An 8,400-nucleotide genomic window follows, 5' to 3' on the forward strand; every position below is an offset into this window, starting at 1 on the left:
TAGTAAAAATTTTTCGTGAGAATTTTCAGACATGTCTTATTATAATTATTTCTGCCTGTCCCTACCAGATAGGCTATATTTAGACTAAGTATTACTAATATTATTTACACAAATCCAATTTTATTTCTATCATTCAGGAGTCTCTTCGCCTCAGGGACAAACACCGAAGGTTTTCATCTGTAGAATTTTTGAAATTATCACTGGAACTTTACCAATCGAAAAAAAAATATTTTATTTATCTTTACTTTTTCGCAGACAACCAGAAGAACAATATTAAGTGCCATACTTATCTTAGGCTGAGTTGGGAGGGTAAATATCTGTTTACCTTTATAAAAGTGTTTTGTTGCCAAATCCTGTATTTACAATGAAAAATGCAAAATAACACTTTAAAATATTATGAGTTGCACCAACTTACTTTAACCGTAACTGTAACAATGTCCGGTGTGCTTTGTATGGAGTTTGTCAAAAATCTGACAAATTTCATACAAAAATTAGCAATTACTTATCGTTTAGTTACGGTTAAAGTTAGGTACTTAGTGCAACTCAGCCTAAATATCCTAAGTAATTACTATGATACCACTGGGAAACTAATCTACCATGGTCGGATGATTTTCTATGTGGCTGAACCGTGGGCATCCTAACTGAGTCGTACTCGGTCCTAATTGCATGTATTATGGATCGTACATTTTGGTACGATAAAAGTATTGATTGCTTATTGAATAATGCATAGTAGGATGGATTTGCCTGCTTAAAATGCTGATGGAAACTCGACAGGATCTGACGGTACGTGTGTGAGAGACGGTGATTAACTGAACAAATAATTGTCAACGAAACCGAACTGTTAACGTTAACCTAGGTCTACCAATCCAATTCCCTACAAACATTCTATAAAAACGGGCCAAGTTTAGATTTTAGCTCATAGTGAAATAGGAGGCATATGTACCACAGAGTAAAACCCAAATAATGTTACTAATGATACTCGATCTGTATTTTAAATGACGCTAAGTATAAGTTAAATTTTTAAGCCGAAGTGAAGCCTAAAAGCTAAATGTACCTAATTGTTAAAACGGCTTCATTACCATACTTTCAGGTTTGACAGCTACAGTGACTGTGTTCTATTTTTTGCTCAATGTGGGTTTCAAAGTTGAAACTCGCCGTGAATTTTAGAAGTGTTTTAGCTTTATGTGGCAGTGAGTCAGTGAATGTAAGATTAGCATACATTTGCATTCAAAGAACTTAACTTTGAGTTCTAAGATAACTTGTTCTAAGTTGTCTACAGACAATGTAGCAACTTTAGAATAAAATGGTGTAAAATGCGCTTAACGTGACTAGAACTACCAATGTGTCTAGCTAGACTATAGATTCAAAAGTAAGCAAAAATACTTAGAAAGTCGTCCTAATAGGCAGTTGGATTTCATCCCAACTTGGCGAGAACACTACCGTGCCCCTAGATTGTTCAGTTTCAATATTGAATCTGGGAACAATCTCAAACAAAAGCCTAATGTAAATTAATTAATTTCTTTGCTAAGAAGAAGCTTAAAACACACCGGATTAATGTCAAGAAATGTTTTCTTGAAAATCTTCATTAATTTCAACCTTCTGTTTCTTTTTCAAGGCAACGGGAATATGAAAATAATATCATACTTTAAATGAAATTACGTCCTTTGACCCGAAGGTAAAAAGTTGTTGCCTCGAAATTAGGAACAAAAAGATTAATTCAGTTGTTACAAACCTTTGAAATGTGTACAATATCATTGTTATTGTTACTTTCGCAGGTTTTGTTTTTGCTTGTTATTATACTTCACAGAGAGGCCTCAAAATTTTCTTATTATCTAGGCTTGTACAAAGCTTGTAAATTACAAGCTTTCCTGTATATTACAAGTTTTAGTATACAGGAATTGCTATAGGTCGCGCAGCGAAAGTTAAGACTAACACGGTCTGGCGCTGTCGTCATATTTGCATGTACAGGAACATAAATACAACACATTACACATTCCAGCTCAAATATCGAATACACTAGCTATCTCGTTCTTGCTAAATATAACGAATCCTTGCAAGACAGAGACCGCTTGTCAGTCAGCTTACACTAATAAATAATTAACAGAAATATCTTAGCCTGTGTTGATCGCCTCAAGTCTCGCTGCGCGACTTTTAAAGGCCATTTCGAAGAAATGCGTTACCTGGTACCAGTCACATAACTTTTAAACTTTGTAACTGTTCATTCAGCTTTCCCAATTACCTTTCTGCAGCAAAAAGTATTTAACTGTTGTTTTAGACTCAGTAAAGTCCACAATTTTTCTTTGATAAACTTTGTCAAGACGAATAAATCCTTTTGCCTATAAAAATAATAACTTCTACCAATAACAAGAGAAGTTAATGCCTGAGTTTGGAAGATAACGACAAGTTAATTGTTTGAAGTTTTATTAACATTTCCAAAGCTACAGATTGAAGTAACTTCGCGAGGGAGTGAACTTGTTAAAGCTACGTTCATGATTGCTGAGCTTACCGCAGAGCTTTTTTAGAAAAATGTAGGTGCAAAGAGTCGTTTTTGGTCCATTATGACTGCCACAGTTGGTCCACTTGAATAGGGTTACACAATAAGAAAGAAATTACTTATAAAAATATTAGCATTAAAAGTTGCATTTCAAACAAATTTTTTAAAACTTGAAAAAACGGTAACGTAAGATGGGAATTGAACCTTGATGTTGACGAACATTCGCTCTTCAGCCACTGCTCTGTTCCCTGAAAACCCACAAACCGGTATCGTTTGCGAAGAAATTAAGGCCGGGTAGCAGAGAAAATGGCGAAAATGAGGTTTTCATTTTTCATTTTTGAGGTACTAAACAGTAAAATTAAAGGCTAAGATTTTTATTGGGCATAGTTGAGGATATTTTCTAGGGCTATTAACGGATGGAAACACGATTTGATGAAGTTGACTCGATAGAATAAATTCCCAAAGTTACCTCTATTCGTTTTCTATTTATGGTTTTATTTTTAAAATAAGCGATTTGAGATTCTAAATCTTTTACTAAACTAAAGTTCAGAAATAACTTGAGGGCTTTTAACGGATGAAATTTTTATATTGCGTCTTATTTAGTTACAATGTTAAAAAATGTGGAAAAAATCGTCCATGACGGCTTGGACAATCTCAATCAGTCGCGCGGTGGCGCTTACGGAGGACGGACGCGTGTCAGTTTTTTGGCCGTGACAGTTCGCGATTTGTCAATATTTTTGACAATGATGACTTTGATGAGTCACAGTATAATAATATCAGTGTTACTGGAGAAAGCTTAAATTTTTGATAATTAAGAATTATCAATTTTGTCTACCTATTGAAATTTAAATCGTTCGCATCCTTTTAAACGAAGACTCTACTCATGATACATAGTACATTCCTCAAATATGAGACAAAACCAATGAGTTAAAATTACATTTTAATAGTACCTACATACAATCGTCTTACACTCTTTAGAAGAGCACACTGACACAAATAAATAATAAAAAATACTGTCTAAGGTCTGTAGCTAAAGGTCTAAGCTGTAAGATAGAAGAATCTTCTAGCCAAAAAGATGGCAGATGCAGCAGATGTCAACGGATTTAAAACTGGAGTTCATATGACTCCTTGTAGACTTGAGTCTCTAGAGCGTCCCTTCCTCCACCATGCGTAAGAATGTTTCAAAAATACTGTCTAAGGTCTGTAGCTAAAGGTCTAAGCTGCAAGATAAAAGAATCTTCTAGCCAATAACTTTAAAACTATAATTTGAACGAATTTTGCTATTAGTGGACAAATTTCTGCTCACGATGGACTAATTATCTGCTATACTCTCGACTCTCTAAAGCACAACATTTATAAAAATTTTGCTGCGGTAATGCACTCCAGGTAACAGTGTGTGATGCTCATTGCTCATAGTGATTTTCGATACAGAGCCCCGTACATACGTTATACATAAATTATGGAAAGAAAACACCCAGACCAATACAAACAAATATGTATGCAATTTTAGTATGATATTTTTATTTATTAATAAACAAAAAGACTGAACAAAATTGATGCGTGTACTGATTAATGTAATTAACCATATGCAAAGCTTTGTGAATTGCAACAACTATAATTTATTATCCAAGCTCTAAATAATCGCTACTACGAGTAACTGATCATAAAATGTTTTTCCAATCGCTCAAGCTCCCGAGGATCTACCGATAGGTCGGGTGACGTAATCTTGAAATTCTTTTAGCCGGCGCGGAACTACCGGAAGGTCGGGTGACGCCACGCCTCTTTGAACCGTGTTTACTTTGGCAGTTATATTCTATATTTATTCGATTCTAAAATATATTCCCAAAAATTTTGAAAGTTGTTTTAATTTGTATCACTTGGATATGATTTGTATTAGAAAGTGCTGTGAGTGTGACGCTTGAACGGAAGGAAGTCAACCTAACCTAACCAACTGCGTATTTTCAAACTGCGTATTTCTATACTGTGTAGCCGCGAGAGCTCTTTGGCGCGCTGTCTTCGGCGAAGTATTGCGCGCGCAGATTTTGACAGCGCGAAATACCTACTTTAGCAGAAATACCAAGCCTTAACAAAAACACAAGCATAAACGTAGTATGTTTTTACATTTGTTGATGCCTGATTTAATATACCTACCCATGATCCACATATAAATATTTTTGATTTGATTTATTTGAACTCGGTCTACGAAAAGGAAAATCTCCCCTTTTCCTCCCACACCGTGACAAATTACTTGTTACTGTCACGCACACTTCGTTAACACCACTTTTCCTTGTTACCGCTTCCGAAAGTTCGCGGATTGACTTTACAAAGGCTTTGAATCAAGTAGGTTTCTGTTCCAAACAATACTGGTGGTTGTGGTCGACTCTCAAATACAATAAAAACTATTTTACGACTTCTAATCTTATCAACTAGTATCCTACTTAGTTTAAGCAGGCCTGGCTCACTCCGCGCGGTACATCCGATAAATTACCTACAGCGAAGCGCCCTGCCGGCGGGTAGGTATTATATCAGTCGAGTGTCACGCGCGCGCCCGTCAGGACGCTGGCGTGCGTTGTAGTACCTAATTCTATGATCGAAGTATTATTTAAAAATGGACATAAAGAGAAAGAAATATTATTGTGCGGCGTTCGGGTGTTTAAATTCGAAAAGAAATCTACCGGATTTATCTTTTTTTTCGCTTCCCAAAGATGCTGAAAGGTATGTTGGCCATGTAGGTAATCAATAATTCTTAGGATAGTATAGGAACCTAACCTACCATGACTACTGCTCAGAATGCGTTCGTTCGTTTCAGCCAAAAATGACGTCCACTGCTGGACAAAGGCCTCTCCCAAGGTTTTCCATAATCAATGCGTACTTACCTACATACGTACCTCATTACAAATAAGTAGATTAATTATTTTTTTACTAGACACTACTAGACAGCAACCCTAACAGCGTAAGAAGAGTTCAGAGGCACGCGATAGAAAGAGACAAAACTTGTAGGTGAATAAAATTGTAGGTACTTAGTGCTGTGCGAGCTGAATTCCACTGTATCGCGTCGTAGCAAGACTCGCATTTATTTAAATCGTCTTGCGGAGTAATCCTTCTGTACCTGTACTATTACTTATTCTGTGATTTAATAATAAGTTTAAATACTGGTAAAACGTTTTAGGAAGTAATTACTGTGAAAATACAAAGAAATATGTTAACAATGATCCACTGTCAGAAATCACGAAATAAACACTTACGCGTGGAATTTTATATCACTTCCAGGACAACACGAACTACCGCAACCACGCACTATACAATTTTGCACCATTTCTTCAGACAAAACAATGATAAGGTCCCTTGAAAAATCTCAAACGAAATCAACTGCATAGTAAACAACCGCCATGATGGGCCGGATTCGGCCGATGTTGCCACATTACCGATACCTCAGAAATTGGGATTGTAATTCCCTGATTCGCCAACACATTAAGCCTAAATGGCCGACAATTTTGTGATTTTTTATTTAACTAGGTAATCTAAGTTTCAAATATTAATTATTTATTTATTTAACTTCTTATTTGGTTAGTGAATTGGCTATTTCGAAGAATTTACAAGGAGATTTAAATAAGAAGATAGCAATACTACAGTTCACACTAAAAAGAGAGGTAGGGCCACAGAGAGCGAGATAGATATAAGTAGGTATTTGACTCAAGTTTTGTTCCAACTTTGCCCTCCATTTTTATCTGTAGCTTCATGCGCTTTACGAACCTTTGAACGCGAGCGTTGATTTAGATTGGTCAATACATTGCTAAGTGCCTTCCTGGAAACCTGTCCAGGTAAAAGGGTAGTCTAAATAAAACCTGTAATGTAGTGTAGGGGGCAAAATAAGGTAGGTATCCTCTTCGTCAAGAAATTCGGGGGATATCATGCGACTTTTAGCCCATTGCCAAACATCATGTCACATGTTTTTAATCCTATGCAATGTTACCATCAAATACAATGTCGGACAAAGTTGTCTGACGTCACACTACTAATTCATCTGACATGTCTTTAGCTGGAAAAAAAATGTACCTATTTAAATGTGCTTTATTACTCTTTATGCCAGCTTAGAAGATTATGTTTGTTGCATAATAACACCTACTAGAATAAGCATTAATTACCGAATAGTGTTTGATTTGCTGCTGTCCGTAAAATCAATTGGTCAAATTGTTTTTAGATAAATCTTTCTTTATTTCCTTAGCCAAGGAAAGTGGTCATGCCCGGAGATGAAATTGGGTAATAGGTGTAAGCATTCTTCCTAATAGAAAGTAGGGATGTTATGGATATGCAGTTTCGGTTATGGTTAAGGTTACGGATATAGGAATAATATTATACCGGTTTCGGTTGCGGTAACGGATATTTTTTTATTTCGGATATCCGAAAGTTTCGGTTACGGTTACGGATATCTGTGCTTTAGATTGCAATTTGCTATAGTTGTCCAACACGGTTCATTCATGGCCGCACACTTAACATCGAATTAAAAGTAATAAAAAAATAAAAATTGATACTAGATGGCATTATAAAGGTAAATCAGACTGTTATGCCTTTACATATTACAATGCTATACAAAAAATACAAAATTAAACTGCCTACATCCGAAATTATCCGAAACTTTTGAATCGGTTACGGTTACGGTTTCGGATATTTTTTTTATTTCGGATATCCGAAAGTTTCGGTTACGGTTACTGATATTCATAACATCCCTGATAGAAAGTAGCAAAGGGGTCTGTTACGCGAACTTCGAGTCCGGACAAATTGCTATGTATCGGACAATATGGGTAAAAAAAGTCCATTATCTTATAGGTTTCCATTTCAGTATTCGTTATACTTAGGTTTTCAGGGTTCTGTCACTGTGACAAAAGGGACGATATTACTGAAGTTTCAATGGCCATTCGTCCAGCTGTCATCGACAGGGATGACCCGTAATACAAAACATAGAATATCAATTTACTGTTGCCGCTGAAAAATAAATTATAAAAAAGGAATCATTTTTCACACCGAAAACGTCTGTTTTTCAGAAAAACTTTTACTGTACTTTTACTACTAGACTTACTACTAATTTTACGATTTTTAAATGTTTTGTTAAATATGGTACCTAATATGCTTTTTAGTAGGTACGGAACCCTTCGAGTATTAATTCTACTCGTGCTTAGCAGATTTTTATGTACAATAGAGCCTTATGCGCAAGGGTCTCTGATTCGATTACATTTGGATAAGGAAACAAATACTGAAGTATTAATAATGTTGGATCTGTATCCCCACGCAAACCTTATAAAGGACCGGGCCACTTTTGACCCGTGAGCTCCAAAGCGTACAAACATAATAATAATAATAAATAGTCTTTATTTCAGGCTTTTACATCCCATATCTTAAGGCCNTGTTAAAAAATGTGGAAAAAATCGTCCATGACGGCTTGGACAATCTCAATCAGTCGCGCGGTGGCGCTTACGGAGGACGGACGCGTGTCAGTTTTTTGGACGTGACAGTTCGCGATTTGTCAATATTTTTGACAATGATGACTTTGATGAGTCACAGTATAATAATATCAGTGTTACTGGAGAAAGCTTAAATTTTTGATAATTAAAAATTATCAATTTTGTCTACCTATTGAAATTTAAATCGTTCGCATCCTTTTAACCCTTACACGCTTATAACTAATCCAAGCCATAAAATTATTTTTTCTTTAGTTATATCTATTTATTTTAGTCTAATTTAACATAAAAGTAGTACAGAAAATATAAGTGCTATGTATTTCAGTGTTTTTCAGTAGGGGACACATATGTCCCTATATGCGTTAAGGTTCATATATTGGAAATAAAATACTTCGACTTTTGTTGCAAAATAAATACAAACCAAACTAAAAATACAAATGAAATTTAATC

This window comes from Ostrinia furnacalis, unplaced genomic scaffold (genome assembly GCF_004193835.3).
Source record: "Ostrinia furnacalis isolate ACB-3 unplaced genomic scaffold, ASM419383v2 OfSCF4955, whole genome shotgun sequence".
NCBI lineage: Eukaryota > Metazoa > Arthropoda > Insecta > Lepidoptera > Crambidae > Ostrinia > Ostrinia furnacalis.